This window comes from Hylobates moloch, unplaced genomic scaffold (genome assembly GCF_009828535.3).
Source record: "Hylobates moloch isolate HMO894 unplaced genomic scaffold, HMol_V3 SCAFFOLD_2, whole genome shotgun sequence".
NCBI classification, from domain to species: Eukaryota; Metazoa; Chordata; class Mammalia; order Primates; family Hylobatidae; genus Hylobates; species Hylobates moloch.
In genome coordinates this window covers 21,960,562-21,984,462 of record NW_026652277.1, presented here as the reverse complement: position 1 = coordinate 21,984,462, position 23,901 = coordinate 21,960,562, and positions in this window count along the sequence as shown.

Genomic DNA, 23,901 nt, shown 5'->3' with positions numbered 1-23,901 from the left:
CCCTAACCAATGTCACAAAGATTTTCTCCTATGTTTTCTTCTAGAAGTTTTATGTTTCACACTTTAGATTTATTTTAAGTCAATTTTTATGTATGGTGTGAAATATGAGTTAAGTTGTTATTCTGTGTGTTTGCATATGGATGTTCAATTATTTTGCCCTATTTTTTGAAAAGACTATCTCATCTCCACTGAATTACCTTTGTACTTTTTTCAAATTTCAACTGACCGTATGTTGTGGGTCTATTTCTGGATCTTCTATTCTGTTTCATTTATCTATTCATCAGTCCTTTTGCCCATACCACGCAGTGTTGATTATGGTAGATTTATAGTAAGTCTTAAAGTTAGATAATGTGAATCTTCTTTGTACTTCTTTTTCAAAGTTGTTTTGGCAATTCCATTTTGTTTGCTTTTCCACATAAATTTTAGAATCATCTTGTTGATTTTTTTTTTTTTTTTTTGAGACAGTCTCACTGTCACCCACACTGGCTCACCACAACCTCTGCCTCCCAGGCTCAAGCGATTCTCCTGCCTCAGCCTCCCAAGTATCTTGGATTACAGGTGTGTGCCACTATTGCCTGGCTAATTTTTATATTTTTAGTATAGATGTGGTTTCACCGTATTGGTCAGGCTGGTCTTGAATTCCTGACCTCAAATGATCTACCTCCCTCGGCCTCTCAAAGTGCCGGGATTATAGCCGTGAGCCACTATGCCTGGCCCCATCTTGTTGATTTCTACCAAAAAAAGCCTACTGGGATTTTTATTGGAATCACATTTAATCTATAAATCATTTTGGAGGTGAAATGACAACACTATTGAGTCTTCAAATATGTAAACATGGTATATTTCCACTTTTATTTACATCTTCTTTGATTTCTCTCTTCAATGTTTTATAGTTAAGCATGCAGATTTCATATTTTGTTAGATGCATACCTAAATATTTTATGCTTTTTGGTGCTATTTGAAATGATACTTTAAAATTTTTCATTTTAAAATTTCTTCATTACAAGTATATACAAATACAATTGATTTTGTATGTTGATCTTATATCCTGTGACCTCACTAAAACTCACTTATTAGTTCCACTAGCTTTTTTATAGCTTCTTTGGGAATTTCTTTATAGACAATCATGTCTTCTGTGAATAGAGATAGTTTTATTTAATATTTTTTCCTTTTCAATCTGCATATCTTTGATTTATTTTTCATGTCTTATTGCACTGGCTATGGCTTCCAGTACGATGTTGAATAGGAAGGTGAAAGTGACATGCTTGCCTTGTTTCTCATCTTTAGGGAAAGCATTTGGTCTTTGAGCATTAAGTATGATATTAGTTATAGGTTTTTCATAAATGCCTTTTCTTAGGTTGAACAACATAGGGAATATTCCTTATATTTCTGGTTTGCTGGTAGTGGTTTTCAAGATTATGAGTAAATGTTGAATTTTGTCAAAGCCCTATTCTTTATCTACTGAGATGAACATACATCTGTTGATATGGTGAATTACTTTGGTTGCTTTGTAAATTTTGAAACTAACTTACATTCCCAGGATAAAGCTCACTTGGTCTTGGTGTTTTATTCTTTTCATATATAGCTGGATGTGATTTGCATATATATATATATATGTGTGTGTGTGTGAATATATATACATACATATATATGTAAAAACAAGGTTTCACCATGTTGCCCAGGCTGGTCTTGGAACTCCTGGGCTCAAGCAATACGCCTGCCTCAGCCTCCTAAAGTGCTGGGATTACAGGCGTGAGCCACTGTGCCTGGCCTTGATTTGCTAATATTTTGTTGCAGTTTTGTGTGTGTGTGTTCATGAGGCAAATTGGTCTATCACTTTCTTTTTTTCTCATGCCTTTGTCTGCTTTTGGTATCAGGGTAATGCTGACCTCTTTCCTCTTTTATTTCTGGAAGAGTTTGTGTACAATTGGTATCATTTTTTCTATAAATATTTAGTAGAATTCACCAGGGAGGTCATCTGAGTCTGCAGTTTTCTTTGTTACAAGGTCTTAGACTATGAATTTATTTTTGAAGTGAATATAGTACAATTCAGGTCATCTATTTTTTTTCTTGAGAGAACTGCCACTTGTCTTTTCATTTCTTTGATGGTGTCATTCAAAGAGCGAAAGATTTTACACTAGTCATAGTACTTAATACAATAGACAATAGCAAACAATTGTACGTTCTTAAGCAGCACAGTACAGTGAAACAGTAGTGTTCAGGAAGATGAGTAGGATTTAGACAGGATCAAAGAAGGAGACTGGAGTTAAGGAGACTATCTAGCAGATAGGGGTCAGGGCAGAGGTGAAGGTAGCAAAAAGGAGGAAAGTGAACACTTGGAAGTCACTTTAAAGAAAGAATTGACAGGACTCAGTAACTGTCTGGAAGTAGGGGCACTCAAGAATGAACCTAAGATTCTTTGTGGAGAGATGGGAAGAATGGCAAAACTGCAGACATAGGTGGTTGGATGGAAAAGGTAGCCATTGTACAGGGCCGGGTCATGCTTCCTCTTGGGATATGTTGAGTGTTAAGTGAGTTGCTATGGGAATTGCTGGTGAAAATAGCATTAGAACGGATGACAGTAAAAGAGATTCCTGAATTAGCAAGGCCAGGGTACCCCAGAAGGAAAAGAGAATCAGGTAGGATTTCCATATGAGATATAGCATGCCTAATTAAATTAGAATTTCCAATGAAAAATGAATGATTTTAAATAAGAATGTTCTAAATATTGTACTTGACATACTTATATTAAAAATTAATTCATTGTTTATCTTAAATTCCAATTTCATTAAGCATCCTATATTTTTATTGCTAATCCTGGCAACTCTAGGATCTGAGAACTGTGATTTCCTTGTGAATTGATCTCAAGAACCACAAAGAAAGAGAAAACATCATAAGAAGAGATCACAAAAGTTACAGAGGAATTTAAAAATACCAGTCAGTGTAGGTTGAGGACCAGGCTGTTGATGACAGAAGAGCACTAATACTATACAAATCATAGGCCTATTTTCAAGTTTGAGTCCATAAATACAAATGTTAGCCGCATTTGAGCTTCTCTCTGAATAATATTAAAAATCACTTATGACCCAAGGAACTGACAGACTAAACATATTATTAAAACATATTTCAAGCAAATTAGATACTGTTATTTTAGTTCAGTTTTTTAGAGACAGGGTTTAGCTCTGTCACCCAGACTGGAGTGCAGTGGCACCATCATGGCTCACTGCAGCTTCAAACTCCTGGGCTCAGGTGATCCTCCCACCTCATCCTTCCAAATAGCTGGGACTACAGGCACATGCCACTATATCTGGCTCCTTTTCAAAATTTTTTATAGAGATGGGATCATGCTGTATTGGCCGGGCTGATCTCAAACTCCTGGACTCAAGTGAGCCTCCTGTCTTGGCCTCCCAGAATACTAGGATTATAGATGTAAGCGACTACACCTGGCCTAAATTATTTTAAAAATAGCAAATTATAATGATAATCTTCTCAAGAGGGTAATTAGAAAAATTATAAAACTGGCATTAAAGGCTTTACATTAATTTGAGATAAATAATTAAATTAATTGAGATAAATAATACACTACATACTAGGGAGCTATGCCTTAAGATATGCATCCTCTCAGCAACTCTCTGAGAATAAGTACTAATATGCCTTTTTCACAAATGAGAAAACTGAGGCTAAGAGGATTTTGTTTTCTTACTTCAAGTAACAGAATATGGTGGCTTCATATTGCGGCAGCTTAGCTAAGCTGAAACTATGTTTCCCGGAATTCCCTGAACTTGTATGGCTCCTGTTTAGAGTTGGCCACAAGAGCTTTCTGTGCATAATTCGGAATGCAGAAGCGAAGCAGCAGCCATTGCACGCAGAGCAATGTTGCTGATCTCCTGGCTCGCTTTGTTGGCATGAGGCAGGAGCTGCAGTCACAGGTCCCTTCGCTCCTGCCCATCTTCGTCGGGTGCTCTCAATCCTGGGCCAGGTTAGGTACAATGAGAGATAGTACAAAGCCACCATCCTGTGTTACTGCAAGCAGGTGTTCTGACTTTCCACCACTTTGTGTCAAGCTTTCCTTGCCAACAGCCTGTCCTGCTTGTCATTTTCGGTGGCTTCAGGCCCTCCAGCAGAGGCAACATTGAGCCCCATATAGGCTCCAATCCATGCTCCCAGATTAGTGCTTTATCTGCTCCTCCAACTATCCCCTCCTTTGCAGACCTTTATTATCCTATCTCCCACAGTTGCACAAATCTAATCCCTATGATGAATCCTTTACTCCATATTACTCCTAAGAGTTCTGCTTCCTGGATTGAACTATTTTGACTGATAACCAGAGCAAGCAAATTGCTGAGCAGCTTCCCAAGCCCAGGTCTGTCTGGCTCCGAGGCTTATATCAGTCTTCCTCTTATATTGAAGAAAAACAATTAACATTGATGATTTTATGGCCCAGCAAGGTGGCTCACACCTGTAATCCCAGCACTTTTGAGAGACTGATGCCGAAGGATCCCTTGACCCCATGAGTTCAAGACTGGGCAACACAAGGAGACCCTGTCTCTACAAAAAATAAAAAATTAGCTGGTTGTGTTGGCACATGCCTGTGGTCCCAGGTACTTGGGAGGCTGAGGTTGGAGGATGGCTGGAGTCCAGGAGGTTGAGACTGCAGTGAGCGTGCCACTGTACTCTAGCCAGCCTGGGTGATAGAGTGAGACCGTGTCTCAAAAAAAATATATATATATACATATAAACATATACATATTTATATGTGTGTGTATAAACATATACATGTTTACGTGTGTGTATAAGCATATACATGTTTATGTGTGTGTATAAACATATACATGTTTATGTGTGTGTGTATAAACATATACATGTTTATGTGTGTGTGTATACACATACATGTTTATATGTGTGTATACACATACATGTTTATATGTGTGTGTATACACATACATGTTTATATGTGTGCATAAACACATACATGTTTATGTGTGTGTGTATAAACACATACATGTTTATATGTGTGTGTATAAACATACATGTTTATATGTGTATTTATATGTGTGTATTAAGATATATACATATTTATATGTGTGTATAAATATATTTATATAAATATATACACTGTGATATTTGAATAACATTTATTATCAAGCTTGGCTTATTGTTATAAATGGTATATTGCTTAGTTATCTTGCTGAAATTGGTAGGTTTCATAGCAGTTTGAAGCTCTTTCATGTTCCCCAATATGTGCTGTTTTGAACTTCAGTCATTGTGTATATGTCATCTCTCATACTGAATAATAAAGTTCTTCAAAAACAAAACAAAACTTTTGAGATTTGTTCTCCAACGACTTCTGCCATAGTCTTTTGCAAATAATAGGTGCTCAATAAACATTTGTTGGCTAGGCACAGTAGCTCACACTTGTAATTCCAGCACTTTGGGAGGCTGAGTGGGGAGCATCATTTGAGCCCAGGAGTTGGAGATCAGCCTGGGCAACATAGTGTGGGACCCTGTCTCTACAAAAAATCTAAAAATTAGCCAGGTGTGGTGGTGTGCACCTGTAGTCCCAGCTACTTGGGAGACTGAGGTGGGAGGATCGCTTGAGCCAGCGAGGTTGAGGCTGCAGCTGCAGTCAGCTATTATCATGCTACTGCACTCTAACCTGGTCAACAGAGTGAGACCCTGTCTCAAAACATAAAGTTTGTTATTTTTAATATGAGCAGTCCAATTCCTCAAAAATGTGAAGAATACCCCCACATTAGAATATGAACTTAAATTTAGGGGCACAAGGGATATGTCATAATATGTACAAAAGATGTTGTGATTGTAATGTATAGACCAATAATTTTAAGTAGGAATTGGACTACTGTTCAAAGGGCTGAAATGTTCTTGTTACAAGCTGGGAAGCTTTACAATGACAAAAAATCTTGCCCTCCCTTAGTCTAAGGCATATTGTGGAGATTTTTGTCACAAATTACTGAAAAGATGCCTGTCCTGTTACCAATAGAGCAGTGCATCCATCAGTTTTCTTGGTCCTCAGAAACATACTCTGACAATCAGAAGAAGATATTTTTGAAGGATAATCGGTTGCCTCAGAATCTCTGGATCAGAGAATGAGACTTTTGGGCAGCGAAACTAACTCCCCAGGAAAAATGTGTTTCCTTAAATTTTATGCTACTTACAAGTAATGGCTGTAGACGTGACACACATTTAAGTTTAATCTGTATTATTATTATTGTTATTATTGAGACAGAGTCTCACTCTGTCGCTCAGGCTGGAGTGTAATGGCACGATCTTGGCTCACCACAATCTCCGCCTCCATGGTTCAAGTGATTCTCCTGCCTCAGCCTCCTGAGTAGCTGGGATTACAGGCGCCCACCACCTTGCCCGGCTAATTTTCGTATTTACTACACAGGGTTTCACCATGTTGGCCAGGCTGGTCTTGAACTCCCAACCGCAGGTAATCCACCCAACCTCAGCCTCCCAAAGTGATAGGATTACAGGCGTGAGCAACTACACCCGGCCTAATCTTTATTATTAACATTTCTTCATCACTTGAAGTCTAGACAATCAACAAAGTAAGAAATCAAGCCCTGATTTGTGTAGCGTTTGCCAATTTTCATGGTGTACACATTGCCACTGCAGCCAGTCTCAAGCTCCCAATGTGATGGCATTGAACATGGAATTGGGAAGAGATGTACAATTAAAGATACAATAGATGTAAATAATCTTATATCCATATATAATAGTAATATAACTAGGACATGATGGATTTTGAGTGTTTGCTACCTTTTAAAAATATAATTTATTTAATTGTATGTTTATATAACTTCATTTTCAGTATTACATTTAAAAACTGGCTCACAGCCTCTCTGAAAATTTAGCAGTTAGCTTTTGCAAGCTGGTATAGCTGGCTCCAGCTCACCACTGCTTTGGGGCCACCTAGTCAGAAAACAGCACCCCAAGTCACCCACAGCAATGCTTCAGAGAAGATAGCATCATACCATAGCTAGACACTGACCCTGCCACTAGCATTGGCTTTGGGCACAGGAGGGTACAGCTACAGCCAATGCTCTTGCTAGTTTAGGAGGCATCCATAGTTGGCATCTGTCACCAGAACACCATGAACCTGTGTCCTTGTGTTGCTAGCTCCCAAGACTTTGATTTGGTAGGTACATCTGATGATAGCCCTCACTCAGGGACACGGAATCTGCAAAAAACAAACAAAAGCAAAAGAAAACACAAGTATTTCACACTTTCAACTTAGTAGGTAGTGGACTCTGCCTCATAATGAGAGGGATTCTCCAAATACAGAAAAAGAATTGAGATATTGTGTGGCCAGGAGAAGAACAAGTGTCTGCCCAGTTCTGTATTTCCTCCTGGTGATCGCCTTATATCAATATACAATCTTTCCCTGCGCCTAAACTTCTAAAACTAGAAGGAAGATAGAAGAAAAATAAGAAAGAAATAAAAGGGAGGAGGGAGGTTTGGAGGGAGAGAAAGAAAAATAATCTTGGAAGGAAATAAACGATTCTAACAAAATTTGTGAGCTCCAGTCCAATGGAAAATGTGCTCCCCTCCTTCCCAGAAATGGTCAGCCCAGTGTCATCATGAACTCATCCAGCTCCAAGTCAGGGTCTCAGGACGCTGTATACGTCTCTTCTAGTGTCATCGCCATCCCATCTCAATAATCTGGAATCTATGGGCCAAGCTATAAAATTAATCACTAGATTAATTTAGAGCTTATATAAAATAGTAGGAAGAAAAGAGAAATTAGTTAAAATGTATACTTAATACCTGTCTCAAGAAACCAGAAAATAGTTTTTCTGTGTGTGTTTTTTGTTTTGTTTTGTTTTTTGGTGGTCTCGCTAGGTTGCCCAGGGTAGTCTCAAACTCCTGGCCTCAGACAATCCTTCCACCTTTGCCTTCCAAAGTTCTGGGATTACCCACTGAGCCTGGCCAGTAGTTCTCATTTACATTATGAATCACCAGCCGGGGTAGAATTTATGATTTCCTCCTCTACTACACAATCCATATTCTCTTTGCCTTCACCTAGCACTTCAGCTGGTTGGTATTCTGAACCCAAAGGGATAACTCATACCATCATTCCTGAAAGATGGGAGCCCTTAATGGTCCTGTATATGTGGAGTTTCTATAATTTCACCACTACCAAAATAGTATAAAGAGGTGACCTGATGGATCTTTAAGAATTTGTGAAGCTGGATGCAGTGGCTCATGCCTGTAATCCCAGCTCTTTGGGAGGCCCAGGAAGGTGGATCACTTGAAGTCAGGAGTTCAAGACCAGCCTGGCTAATATGGAGAAACCCCTTCTCTACTAAAAATACAAAAATTAGCCAGGCGTGGTGGTGTACACTTGTAGTCTCAGCTACTCAGGGGGCTGAGGTGGGAGAATCGCTTAAACCCGGGAGGCGGAGGCTGCAGTGAGCTAAGATGGCACCACTGCACTCCAGCCTGGGTGACACAGCAGGATTCTGTCTCAAAAAAACAAACAAAAAAAATTGCTGCATACTCTTTTCTTACTCTTTATTTAGTGACGATCTTACTTTTCCTTAATAGCCAGCAGTATTCACTGGAAAGCAATATAATAACTTTCTTGAACTGTCACCTGCTGCCATGAGAAACCTGAACTGGCCATGTGACACTTTCAGTTTATAATCTGTAGTAAAAGCATTCCTCCCTTGGGTACTAAAACTCTATGCCAGAGCCCACTGTCACAGGGATAGTCAGCAAACATTTTGCAGGTGGGTCATTAGGGATGGTAGTGAAAAGTTTCACTTTTCCTCCTACCTCTTGGTTCCAAATCCACCTGTTCTAGCTGTGGGAGAATTGTTTGCTGGTTAAGAATATTTGCTGCATTCCAGAAGACAGGGCACCATGTATCCTTAAGGGTTTAATTTGATGATTAGGTGTTAATCATTCCACCATTCTACAAGGCCAGCTACCTCTGGGTAATGTATACACAATAAGTGCATCTTATAAATGCAGGATCACTGTCTTGAATAAATTTTTGATAATATCATCTTTTTCAAGATGTCTGTCAGCTTCATCTACTATGCTGGTGAGTTAAACAGCAATGTGAAAAGAATCTCCATTCCTGCATCCCTTAGGGATAGGGTATTGCTTTTGGGTGACTTGTTAGTATAGAGGGAGGGAAGAGGGGACATTCTAAGGACTCTGAATGTGGCCCTTCACATCATAATAGCTCTTACTACAATAGTCAGTATGAAGATTTCTTCCATTTCTAAATTTACTTTGCATTATGCTCTTAGCCACAGAGGAACTAAATGCAGTATAATCCTATCAGGTCTAGGCGAGACAAACTCATATCAGAACTTTATTTCAAGGTGGGCATGGTGGCTCACACCTGCAATCCCAGCACATTGGGAAGCTAAGGTGGGAGGATCACTTGAGGCCAGGAATTCAAGACGGCCTAAGCAGCATAGTGACACCCTGTCTCTACAAAAAATTAAGATAAACTTAGCCAGGCATGGTAGTACTTTTCTGTAGTCCTAGCTACTCAGGAGGCTGAGTTCGGAGGCTCACTTGAGCCTAGGGGCTGGAGGCTGCAGTGAGCTATGATCTGCACTCCAACCTGGGCAACAGAGCAATATTTTTTATGGTCTCTAAAAAACTAAAAATTAAAAAGCCAAACAAACTTATTTCACATTTTCATTTATTCAATAAATACTTTTGTGTATCAGCCACTTACAAGGCATTGTTCTAGCTACTTGAGATACAGCAAGGAACAAAACAGACCAAAATCTCTGTCCTTATGGAGCTTGTTTTAAAAGAAAGAAAAGCAGACAATAGGCCAAGTGTGGTGGCTCACACCTGTAATCTCAGCACTTTGGGAGGCTGAGGCAGGTGGATCATTTGAGGTCAGGAGTTTGAGACCAACCTGGCCAACATGGTGAAACCTCTAAAAATACAAAAATTAGCCAGGCGTGGTGGGGTGCACCTTAGTCCCTGCTACTCAGGAGGCTGAGGCAGGAGAATCACTTGAACCAGGGAGGTGGAGATTGCAGTGAGCCAAGATCATGCCACTGCATTCCAGCCTGGGCAACAGAGTAAGACTTCATCTTAAAAAACACAAACAAAACCAGACAATAAATGAAATAAATAAATAAGTAATGTGATACACAAGAAAGAAACATATTCTGTAGTGCGAAAAATCTAGGAAAGCGGATAGGGCATTCTTGATGGGGAGATGTTTTCACTTTTAAAAAGGGTGGTCAGGGAATGCCTTATTGAGCTGGTAACATTTGAGCTAAGATGAAAGGAAGTAATGGAGTGATTCTGTTCTTTCCTACAAAACACATTGCATTCAAGAATTAGATTTAAACTGGCTCTAAGCCAGTTTCCAATAATCTCTACAAACAAGGTATTTGCCTTTACAGTGTATATTTACCCTGATTAACGACCATGGGCACCTCTGGGAAAGCCCAGGAGGAGAATTTACACTTCACATGCCTGGTGACCACAGATGATAATGTAGTTAAAGTACCATATAATAACGAAGTCCCATCTAGACTCTGGCTGTTATGTCTCACCAACACCACCACTACCACCACCACCACCACCACCACCACCACCCTCTATGGAGTGCAGCAGAAACACGAACAAACTCACCTGTGTCTATTTTTAAGACTCCATTCATATCATGGCCCTTTTGTTACAACAATGGATGTGCAGATCCATTGCAAGTAATTCAATTATAGGGATGAGAATGTTACATTATTTCACATTGCAAGTAATTAAGTCATACGGATGAGAATGTTACATTATTTCTGTCTTTGATTTGTAGTGGCTAAGAGCATTGGCTTTGAAATTTGGAAGACTTGGGTTTAAATTCTAGATCCATAACCTGTGTGTATGATCCTAGGCAAATGACTCGACCTCTCTAAGCCTCAGTTTCATCAACTGTAAAAATGGGGACAATAATATTTATTTCATTGTTCAATGAGGTTGTTATTGAGAATTAAATAAAATAATCTGTAAAGTGCTCAGGGGTAGATATTAAGAACTTAATAACCTTTGAACTTCTATTTCCTAAGTGAAACCTCATGAGGATTTGTAAAGCACTCAGTCTCGTCAGGAAGACACTTACAAATGATCATAAAATGCCTCAGCAGGTGTCTAATCTCACCCACTATAAAACTGTTGTGATTAAAAAGCAAAACACAGACTGCATCAATTCTATGGAAAGTCTCAGTGTCAAATTTAGAAAATAGCAAGGTTGCTCCCTGAGCCCTCAAGTGCGGGTACTGAGTCTCGTTCCCACTGTGTCCCTACTCACTGCCACACCTCATAGAGAACGTGACAAAAATCCGGCACTGAAAAGATATTTATTGAATACATTTTTTTAAATCGTGCTTCCAAATGCTAGAGGTATCCTTTATTTATTTATTTATTTTTCAGCTTCCAAAGCCTTATGCTACAACAAACTTCCAATCAAAATTCCAGCAGGGTTGTTTTTCTTTAGTAGCAATTGAGAAGCTGATTCTAAAATTAATGTGGAAATGCAAAGGCTGAAGAATACCCAACACAATCTTGAAGAACAAAATTGGGGCCGGGCGCGGTGGCTCACGCTTGTAATCCCAGCACTTTGGGAGGCCGAGGCGGGCGGATCACGAGGTCGGGAGATCGAGACCACGGTGAAACCCCGTCTCTACTAAAAATACAAAAAATTAGCCGGGCGTGGTGGCGGGCGCCTGTAGTCCCAGCTACTCGGAGAGGCTGAGGCAGGAGAATGGCATGAACCCGGGAGGCGGAGCTTGCAGTGAGCCGAGATTGCGCCACTGCACTCCAGCCTGGGCGATAGAGCGAGACTCCGTCTCAAAACAAACAAACAAACAAACAAACAAACAAACAAAATTGGACTTTGTACTTTTACTTTCAGATGCTGGGACTTAAAACTACAGTCATCACTTTGGGAGGCCGAGGGGCGTGGATCACAAGGTTAGGAGTTCAAGACCAGCCTGGCCAAGATGGTGAAACCCCGTCTCTACCAAAAATACAAAAAAAAAAAAAAAATAGCTGAGTGTGGTGGCAGGTGCCTATAATCCTAGCTACTCAGGAGGCTGAGATGGAGAATTGCTTGAACCCAGGAGGTAGAGGTTGCAGTGAGCCAAGATAGTGCCATTGCACTCCAGCCTGGGTAACAGAGCAAGACTCCGTCTCAAAAAAAAAAAAAAAAAAAGGGAGAATATATAACAATACATATATCTGAAAAGCACTCATCCAGAATATGTAAACATCTCTACAAATCAAGAAAAAGACTACCAATAGGAAATGGAAAAAGGACTTGAACAGACTTTTTGTTCTTGAAATAGAGTCTTGATCTGTTGTCTAGGCTGTAGTGCAATGATGCAAGCTCAGCTCACTGCAACCTCTGCCTCCTGAGTTCAAGCAATTCTCTGCCTCAGCCTCCCAAGTAGCTGGGATTACAGGTGCATGCCACTGCACCCAGCTAATTTCTGTATTTTGGTAGACACAGGGTTTCGCCATGTTGGCCAGGCTGTTCTTGAACTCCTGACCTCAAGTGATCCACCCACCTTGGCCTCCCAAAGTACTGGGATTACAGGTATAAGCTACCATGACTGGCCCTTGAACAGACTTTAACAAAACATTATGTAAAAATGGCCAATAAACCTATGAAAAGATAACATCATTAGACGATAGGGACATGCAAATTAAAACCACATTGGCTCAACCAAACATCTAAAGAAGAATTAACACCAATTTGTTTCAAACTCTTCCAAAAAAGAGAAGAGAAGGAAACACTTACTAACTCATTTTATGAGGCCAGTGTTACTGTGATTCTAAAGCCAAAGACACCACAGGAAAACTACAGACCAATATTTCTTATGAATATAGAAGCAAGAAACCTCAAAAAACACTATTAAATCAAATGAAATGGCATATTAAAAGGATTCAAAACTATGACTAAGTGGAATTTAAAAATCGGGAATACTAGTGTGGTTAATATAAGAAAATTAATCAATGTAATGCATAACATTAATAGGATGAGGGGAAAACCCACATGATTATCTCAATTGATGTAGAAAGTGCATCTGATAGAATCCAACACCTTTTCATGATGAAAACACTCGGAAAACTAGAAATAGAAGGAACTTTCTTCAATGTGATAAAAGGCATTTGTAAAAAACTCATAATTAACATTATGCTCAATGGGATGAAAAACTAAAAACTTTTCCCCTAAGATCAGCAACAAGGCAAAGATGTCTGTTTTAATAACTACTGTTCAACAGTGCACCTTAAGTTCTAGCCAGAGCAGTTAGGCAAGAAAAACAAATAAAGGACATACAAATTGGAAAGGAAGAGGCAAAACTTAACTATTCTCACAGAGGACATGATCCTACATATAGAAACTCTCAAAGACTCTACAAGAACAAACAAGAGTATTTGTTTTTAGCTCTACTAAAATCTGCTTTAATATTAGATTTTAGTAGAGGTAAAAACAAATTTAGCGAAGTTGCAAAGTACAAGATCAACACACAGAAAAAACAGTTTTGTTTTGTTTTGTTTTTTGAGACAGAGTCTTGCTTTGTCGCCCAGGCTAGGGTGCAGTGGCGCGATCTCGGCTCACTGCAACCTCTGCCTCCCAGGTTCAAGTGATTCTTCTGCCTCAGCCTCCCGAGTAGCTGGGACTACAGGTGCGTGCCACCACACCTGGCTAATTTTTGTATTTTTAGTAGAGACAGGGCTTTGCCATGTTGGCCAGGCTGGTCTCCAACTCCTGACCTCAGGTGATCTACCTGCCTCAGCCTCCCAAAGTGCTGGGATTACAGGCGTGAGCCACCGTGCCTGGTCAACAGTGGTTTTTCTATATACCAATAAGAAACAACCAGTAAGGAAATTAAGTAAACAGTTTCATTTTCCATAGCATCCAAAGGAATAAAATACCTAGGAATAAATGTAACCAAGGAGATGAAAAATTATTACACTAGAAACTACAAAACATTACTGAAAGAAATTAAAGAAGATTTAAATAAGCGGCAAGACATGCTGTGTTCATGGAAGAGAAAACTTCATACTGCTAAGATGACAATACTACACAGAGTGGTCTATAGATTCAATGTTATCTCTATCAACATTCCAATGATAATTATTGTAGAAATGGAAAAGCCTATTCTCAAATTCAAGTGGATTGTAAAGGACGCTGAAGAGTGAAAAACTACTGAAAAAGAACAAAGTTGGAGACCTCACACTTCCTAATTTCAAAACTTACTTCAAACCTGCAGTAATCAAAACTATATGGTACTGACATAAGATAGACATGTAGACCACCGTAATAGAATTGAGAGTATGGAAATAAACGCATAAATCTATGAAAATTTGATTTTGAACAAGACCATTCAATGGGAAAAAGACACTCTCTTTAATAAATGATGCTGGGACAACTTGATATACATGTGCAAAATAATAAAGTTGGATACCTGTTCAACAGTGCACCTTAAGTTCTAGCCAGAGCAGTTAGGCTATCCCCTACCATATGTAAAAATCAATTCAAAATGGATCAATAATCTAAACATAAGAGCATAAAATTCTTAGAAGAAAACATAGGTGTAAATCTTCATGACCTTGAATTTGACAATGATTCTTAGATATGACAACCCAAAGCAAAAGCAACAAAAGAAGAAAATAAATTGGATGACTTATGAAAATTACAAGCTTTTGTGTTAATGTCAAAGACATTGTCAAGAAAGTGAAAAGACTGTATACAGAATAGGAGAAAATATTCACAAATAAGTGTCTGGTATCTAGAACATATACAAAGAACTCTTAAAACTCAATGACAAAAAGACACTCCAATTAAAATATAGGCAAAGGACTTGAACAGCCATTTCTCCAAAGAAGATGGGCAAATGAGCAATGGAAACATGAAAATATGCTCAACTTCATTAGTTATTAGAGAAATGCAAATCAAAACCACAATGACATTCATACCTGCTAGGATGGCTATGGCTATAATTTTAAAAGCAAACAAAATACAACCTGAAAATAGTAAGTATATTTCCTGCTAAGGATATGGAGAAATCAGAACCCTAGTACAGTGGTGGTGAGAATATATTATTTTCTTTCTTTCTTTTTTTTTTTTTAAGGCAGAGTCTCACTCTGGTGGAGAGCAGTGGTGTGAACTTAGCTCACTGCAACCTCCGCCTCCTGGGTTCAAGCAATTCTCATGCCTCAGCCTACAGGGACTACAGGCATGCGCCACCACGCTCAGCTAATTTTTTGTATTTTTAGTAGAGCTGGAGTTCCGCCATGTTGGCCAGGCTAGTCTCGAACTCCTGGCCTCAAGAGATCCACCCTCCTTGGCCTTCCAAAGTGCTGGGATTGCAGGTGTGAGCCACCGCACCTGGCCAATGCTGATAATGTAAAATTGTTCAGCCACTGTGGAAGAAAGCTTGGCAGTTCCTCAATAAGTTAAACATAGAATTACCATATGACCCAGGAATTCCACTCCTAGGTAAATACCCAAAAGAATGGAAAAGAGGTACTCAACCAAATACATGCACACACAGATTCCAAGCAGCACTATTCTCAATAGCCAAAAGGTGGAAATGGCCTAGATATCCATCAATGGATGCACAGATAAACAAAGCTGTAGTACATACACACCAGGAAATATTAACCAGCTATAAAAGGAATGAAATACTGATACATGATACAATATGAATGAACCTTGAAAACACTATGCTAAGAGAAAGATATTAAATACAAAAGGCCACATATTGTGTGATTCCATTTATATGAAATATCCAGAACAGGTAAATCTATAGAGATGAATGCAGATCCATGGGTGCCAACGGATGGGTCAAAAGGCAGGAAACGTGGAGCCATTGCTTAATGGATACAGAGTTTCCTTTTGGAGTAATGAAATGTTCTGGAGCTAGATAGAGGTGGAGGTTGTACTACATGGTGAACGTCCTAACTGCTACTAAATTGTTCACTTTAAAAAGGTTAATTTTGTTATGTGACTTTCACCTCAATAATCAAAATAAAAAGAAATTATAAAAACACATTGGAATATTCACCAGAAGATTTAAAATGAAAAAAGACATACAATACCAAGTTTTGACAGGGATTTGGAGCAAGAGGAGATTTCAAAAACTGGTGATGGAAGTATAAATTGGTTACAATCACTTGGGGAAACTGGCAATATCTACTAGAGCTAAACCATATGCATAACCTATGACCCAGCAAATCTACTCTTCAGTGTATACACAAATAAGTGCATAAATATGTTCATCAAAAACACGTTCATAGTTCATAGGAATACTACTTGTAATAGCCCACAGCTGGAAATTAACCAAATGCCCATCTACAGTAGAGTAGATAAACAAATGGAATACTGTACAGTAATGAAAATGAACATTCTAAACTACACGCAACAATATGGGTCTACCTCATGAACACAATGTTGAGCAAAAGAAACCAGATACAAACGAGTACATGTTTATGATGAATCTATGCTGTTGGAAGTTAGGATAATGGATGTTTTTGAGGAGGCACTGGAAGAAAACAGTGCCTTCTGGGGTGCAGATAATATGCTAGTTTTTTTTTCTTTTTTTCTTTTATTTTTTTTTTGAGACAGGGTCTCCCTCTGTTACCCAGGCTGAAGTGTAGTGGCACCATCATAGCTCACTGCAGCCTCCATCTTCCAGGCCCAAGTGATCCTTCTGCCTCAGCCTCCCGAGCAGCAGGGACCGCAGGCGCGCATCACCAATGCCTGGCTAGTTTTTTGTTGTTGTTGTTGTTGTTGTTGTTGTTCTGTTTAGGAGCTGAGGTTTAATGGGCAGAAGAAAAGAGAAAGAAAAACACCTCTCTCTATTGAGAGAGAGGGATAAGACATATGGCAGGAAAGGAGGAAATTACGATAGAAAAGTTGGAGATCCTGTTGCCGACACCCCGACGGGCAGTCGGAGGCTGGGGTCAGTCAAGAACCCTTTGGGGCCGGGCACGGTGGTTCACGCCTGTAATCCCAGCACTTTGGGAGGCCAAGACGGGTGGATCACGAGGTCAGGAGATCGATACCATCCTGACTAATACAGTGAAACCCCGTCTCTACTAAAAATACAAAAAATTAGCCAGGCGTGGTGGTGGACGCTAGTCCCAGCTACTCGGGAGGCTGAAGCAGGAGAATGGCCTCAACCCGGGAGGCGGAGCTTGCAGTGAGCTGAGATCGCGCCACTGCACTCCAGCCTGGGCGACAGAGTGAGACTGTGTCTCAAAAAAAAAAAAAAAAAAGAAACCTTTGGATAACACTGGGGTTGGCGGGGGGTAGCCCCAGCCATAAATCCTCAATTGTTCCAGGACCTTTTCCAGCCCATTCCACGGCTAAGTTCTCCGTGAAAGGGAGCCGGTTCAAATATGGCCAACATGCCCAGCAACCCGTGGGTGCTGGCGGATTCTCCATGTTTTCCCCAGTAAGCCTGTCCCCCAAGTCTTGCAAGGCTGGCAGTTACGCTAATCATTTTTAAATGGCTGAAGGGGGCCCAGTATTTGGTTTGATTTGGTTTTAAAATGGAGGCCAAGAGTCCCAAATGAAAGGACAGAGTTGGAATCTGCTCCTATACTCACTATTTCGATGAATGCTGTACCCTGGTATCCCAGACAAGGTCCCCAATATGATACGGTAACATTGTTTGTGGTATATACCCAGGGTTCGTCGTCTCGCGCCAGGAAAATTTAGGACACAGACACACACAAGGAGTTTAGGAGCGGAGAATTAATAGGCAGAAGAAAAGAGAAAGAAAAACAGCTCTCTCTATTGAGAGAGAGGGGTCTTCTGAGCAGAAAGGCCCTCTTTTATAAAATTTTTAGTAGAGACAAGGTCTCACTATGTTGCCCAGGCTGGCCTCAGATTCCTGGCCTCAAGTGATCTTCCTGCCTCAGCCTCCCAAAGGGCTGGGATTACAGGTGTGAGCCACAGCACCTGGCCTGTTTTCTGGTTTGTTGCTGCTTTCATGCATATATTCAATTTATGAAAGTTTATAGCTATACACTTTTCTGCTTATATTATTCTTCAATAAAAAATTTAGAATATTATTATGGAGAAGTTTTGGGTGATGGGGAAACCTGTTTCTGGAAGATCTTTGAGAGTCTCAGGATAAATCCTGACTTCCCTACTTCTAAAAAGCTTAGCCACCCAGAGCAGTTTGGATTGTATAGCAGTCATCATCATGCTCTGTCTTCTTTTGGGGTTACAATAAGCCATGCAGAGACTTTCACTCAGAATTTCTATTCCTAGCTTGAAAGGAGAGCATCATTTCATTTGTTTGCATGAGAAATAGAGAATTTGTAGCTGGAGAGGACTTCAGAGGTAGCCTAGTCCAATTCCTTAATTCTACTAATTAGGAAAAAAGTACAGAGAAGTAATCCAAGCAAGTATAATATAATATTATGTAAGTAATATAAGCAATATAATTAATACAAGACATTAAGTAATATAAGTTTAAGTGAAATAAGCCATATATTCTCTTCTCTGTTCAAATTAATGATCTTAAGGGATTCTAAATCTCAATCCTGCATGTCCCTCCTCCCATTTGTAATTCAAATTATGTAATTTTAGGATTTGAGATATTGAAATTATTACTAGAAATAAAAATTTAAAACACTGATAAAGTATCCCTTTAGGATTATCTTTCCTGCATTAAGAAAAATGTAAAGTAGATCTCCGGCATTTTTGAGATTTAACAGATCAAGTTAGGAAATTGAATTTAATTGATCTGCTAGGACAAATTTCCTTAAGAATGATAGGTGACATTGAAGTACTAGAGTTGAATGCATTTCAGGAGTTAATAACAAATGAGAAAGTAATGAGCTAGTTTTAGAAAAGAGTCCAGTGCTATATATCTTTAAGGGAAGGTTAACAATCATGAAAAATGGAAAAGTGGAAGCATTTTCTTCTCAGAAAATGCCACTAAGCCATTTACTGCAAATGTCTAAGTTGAATTTATATTTTTATGAAAAATAAATTTGAGGTTCTGTCAAAATATGTCAATTCTCTTCAATTCCAGTTCCTTTTTATTAAACCAGGCATGAATTGACAAGCTATTAACCATAAGTTTGAGAGTCATTTTGATCTTCTCAGTTGGAATTCCTGTTCTGAACACCTATACTTGATGCACATACATCGTCCCTTGGCTATCATCCCTGTGCCCATCTGTTGGCATGGCTAGCTGCCACTCACAAGATTGGACTCCCGCCCTAGTGTGGAGGTGCCAGGGAGTAACAGTTTACAGTGGCAGCCTGTACAACAATGACAATGTATTCTCTGTCCAACTTTGCAACACGGTGTCCACTAAACTTAGGTGCTGTGTGTTTCCCTTTATTGGATCACATTTTTCATCATACGTTCTTGATAAATGAAATGTAAAGAACAATAGTAGAGTCTGGGGAGAAGAGGATGAGGGAAGTGAGCTTCCTGGTTTTTAATGTTTTAAAACCTGCAGGGTGTGCCAGATGCAGTGGCTCAGCCTATTATAGCACTTTGGGAGGCTGAGGCAGGTGGATCACTTGAGGCCAGGAGCTTGAGACCAGCCTGGCCAACATGGTGAAACACTGTCTCTACTAAAAATACAAAAATTAGCTGGGCGTGGTGGCACATGCCTGTAACCCCAGCTACTTGGGTGGCTGAAGCACGAGGATTGCTTGAACTGGGGAGGTGGAGGTTGCAATGAGCCTCCACTCTATCACACCACTGCACTCTAGCCTGGGCGACAGAGGGAGACTCTGTCTCAACAAACAAACAAACAAGCAAACAAACAAACAAGAAAAAAGAAAATAAAAAGAAATCCCTGTAGGTTAATTTTGCTGGAGTAGCTACCTTGGAAAGCCAGGAAGATCATCATAAGTACCCCATAGGAGAAAACATCACCCCCAACTTTTTTTTTTTTTTTTTTTGAGACAGAATCTCGCTCTGTCACCCAGGCTGGAATGCAGTGGTGCGATCTCGGCTCACTGCAAGCTCCACCTTCTGGGTTCACGCCATTCTCCTGCCTCAGTCTCCTGAGTAGCTGGGACTACAGGCGCCCGCCACCATGCCCGGCTAATTTTTTTGTATTTTTAGTAGAGACGAGGTTTCACCGTGTTAGCCAGGATGGTCTCGATCTCCTGATCTCGTGATCCATCCATCTTGGCCTCCCAAAGTGCTGGGATTACAGGCGTGAGCCACTGCGCCCAGCCCAACATCACCCCTTTTATGAGATCAATCACAGCAGGCAATTGAGCCACTTTTAAAAGACTGTACCCGTTCCTTTAAATGACCCAAAGGGCCAAAAGGCTAAAGTTCTTTTTTTCCAAAAAGTTTGTGATGTCTCTTCATATCAGGCTTAGAAACACTAACAGGTTTTCTGGATGTTTCTAGGCTTTAGAGAAACTACTACTTATCTCAGTGTGATTGAAATAGAAAAGATAAAAATCTATTATATAGACTCTTTCAAATTCTTCTAAGGTATAGCTCAGTTACAAACATGATTTTTTTTAAACACAGGTCATTGAATATAAATATCATGCTACTTTCTATATTTTATTATACCTAGGAGTATGCAATGGAATGTTAAAGCCTAAGGTTTTAAACCCTTGTGTAAGGCAATTTACAGTCAAATCTCTGATCCTTCAAATTCAGGAGGAGGGGGATTAGAATCACACATATAGAAGGAAACACAAAATCTTATAAGGTCTGATGATTTAGTCTTTGGTTCAGAAGAAAATGTCTCAAGTCATGAAACCCAGGCATTGATCTTGCAGAACTCCTGGGAGATAGATAAGGTGACTTTTTGTTAGAAGGACAAATGATAAATAAGAATATCAGTAGAAATCATGGGCCCATTACGATTGCTTTTACACCTTTACAAAGTGCTGAAATATGGCCGGGCGCCATATTACCCAGCACTTTGGGAGGACGAGATGGGTGGATCACGAGGTCAGGAGTTGGAGACCAGCCTGGCCACTATGGTGAAACCCCATCTCTATTAAAAAAAAAAAAATAGAAAAATTAGCTGGGCATGGTGGTGCATGCCTGTAGTCCCAGCTACTCAGGAGGCTGAGTCAGGAGAATCGCTTGAACCTGGGAGGTGGAGGTTGCAGTGAGCTGAGATCGTGCCACTGCACTCCAGTCCGGGCAAGGATACAAGACTCAGTCTCAAAAAAAAAAAAAAGTGCTGAAATAATGAGTAGGATAGTTACCAAGATTCGGGGGTGAATTTATTTTCTGCCAAATAATATGAATTATCTTTGTTCTGTGACAAATCTGGTAAGCCAGAGGAAAAGAATACATTTTTTTTTTTTTTTACCTTAAACAATTAGTAAGCACATAGTATGCATCTATTATGTGCCTAGCACTACAAGGAATTTGAAACCTACTTGTTAAATTCAGTATTTATCAATAGAAGGCTGTGGTAAAAGAGTCCTTGAATTGGCCTGGGCGTGGTGGCTCACGCCTGTAATTCCAGCACTTTGGAAGGTTGAGGCAGGCGGATCACGAGGTCAGGAGTTGGAGACCAGCCTGACCAACATAGTGAAACCCCGTTTCTACTAAAAACACACACACACACACACAAAATTAGCTGGGCGTGGTGGTGCGTGCCTGTAATCCCAGTTACTCAGGAGGCTGAGGAAGGACAATCGCTTGAACCCCGGAGGAAGAGGTTGCAGTGAGCCGAGATCGCGCCACTGCACTACAGCCTGGGTGACACAGCGAAACTCCATTTCAAAAAAAAAAAAAAAAGGAATCCTTGAATTTAGTCTCACAAGAATCAGTTTTCTGATCGTGAATACACCAATTGCTAGCTATGAAACCTCAAATAAATCGTTTATTCTCTTTGAATCTTACTTTCCTCATATTTCCTAATGAGGGTAACTCCTATTCTGGTTTCTTTTTAGTGTGGTCACTGTTGTAAATAAGTTGACTATGTAAAAGTTCTTTGAAAATCAAACTGTGCTGGCCGGGCGCGGTGGCTCATGCCTGTAATCCCAGCACCTTGGGAGGCTGAGGTGGGCGGGTCGCCGGAGGTCAGGAAACCAGCCTGGCTAACATGGTGAACATGGTGAAACTCCCGTTTCTACTAAAACAAATACAAAAATTTAGCTGGGTGTGGTGGCAAGCGGCTAATCCCAGCTACTTGGGAAGCTGAGGCAAGGATAATTGTTTGAACCCAGGAAGCAGAGGTTGCAGTGAGCCGAGGTCGTGCCACTGCGCTCCAGCCTGGGCGACAGAGTGAGAATCTGTCTCAAAAAAAAGAAAGAAGGAAAATCAAACTGTGCTATAAAATAGGAGGCATTATTTACATCCCTAGAAAAAAATCATCCTTATACATTTGTGGGGAATTACTTTCCTTGGTATTTGAAAAAGAAAAAATCTTGTTATCTTTTTATTTTAACTTTTATTTTAGTTCAGGGGTACATGTGTAGGCTTGTCATATAAGTAAATTGCATGTCACAGGGGTTTGGTGTATAGATTATTTCATCACCCAGGTAATAAGCATAGTACCTGATGGGTAGTTTTTTGATCCTCACTGTCCTCCCTCCGTCCATCCTCAAGTAGACCCCAGTGTCTGTTTTTCCCTTCTTTGTGTCCCTATGTACTCAGTGTTTAGCTCCCACTTATAAGTGAGATCATGCAGCATTTGGTTTTCTGTTCCTTTAACTTTTAAGTTAAATGTTGGGTACAAATGTAGAAGGTTTTTTTGTTTTGTTTTGTTTTGTTTTTTCTTGAGACAGAGTCTCACTCTGTCACCCAGGCTGGAATGCAGTGGTGCGATCTTGGCTCACTGCAACCTCTACCTCCTGGGTTCAAGCGATTCTCCTGCCTCAGCTTTTCAAGTAGCTGGGATTACAGGCGCCCACCGCCATGCCCGGCTAATTTTTGTATTTTTAGTAGAGACGGGGTTTCACCATGTTGGCCAGGCTGGTCTTGAACTCCTGACCTCAAGCGATCCACACCTCAGCCTCCCAAAGTGCTGGAATTACAGGCGTGAGCCACTGCGCCCAGCCTGTAGGAAGCTTTGAATGCAAGATTGGAAGTTTGGATTTTGTCACAGTGGCAGTAGTAGTTATTTACAGATTTTCAGCTGGGGAGTGACATGCTACTTGGTTATTTCATTCAATTTGTGTCGTCTTTTCACTTTTAAAATACATAAATGGTTTAAGCTTAACCAGGAAATTGCCATTTCATGATGAGTTTCATAGGACTATCGTCGTCATCATCATCATCATCTGTTATTTTGTGCCGAGCACCATTCTGTAGTTTAAGTATATTTACTCATTTAATCCTCACACAACCCCATATATCATTACTATTATAATTATTATTCCTATTTTATGAAGACTCTAGGCACAGAGAAGTTAAGTGCCTTTCCTTAGCTTACACAGCCAATAACCAGAGAAGCTGGGATTTGAACACAAGCTTCAGTCTGTGCTCTTCAACAAATATTCAACTAGATTCAATAAGTATTTATTGAATATCTACAATATGACACAACTGTGTTAGATGATGGGGCCAAAAAGAAGGAAAACGGCCAGGCTGCCCACCCCTATAATCCTAGCCCTTTTGGAGGCTGAGGAGGCAGGATCGCTTGAGCCCAGGTGTTTGAGGCTGCAATGAGCTGTGATTGTACCACTGCACTCCAACCTGGGTGACAGAGGGGGATCCTGTCTCGAAAAAAAAAAAAAAAAAAGAAACAAGGAAAAGGTATAGTGACTGCTCTTAGGGAGTCTATCCTTCATGAAAACATCCTGGTTAATTATATTTTTCCCCTAGTTAGTCATAAATAATCACTGTTTACTTATTTATCAATTTAACATTAATCTATTGAGTACTTACTTTATGCCAAGCTTTGTTCTAGGTGTTTAAAGCCA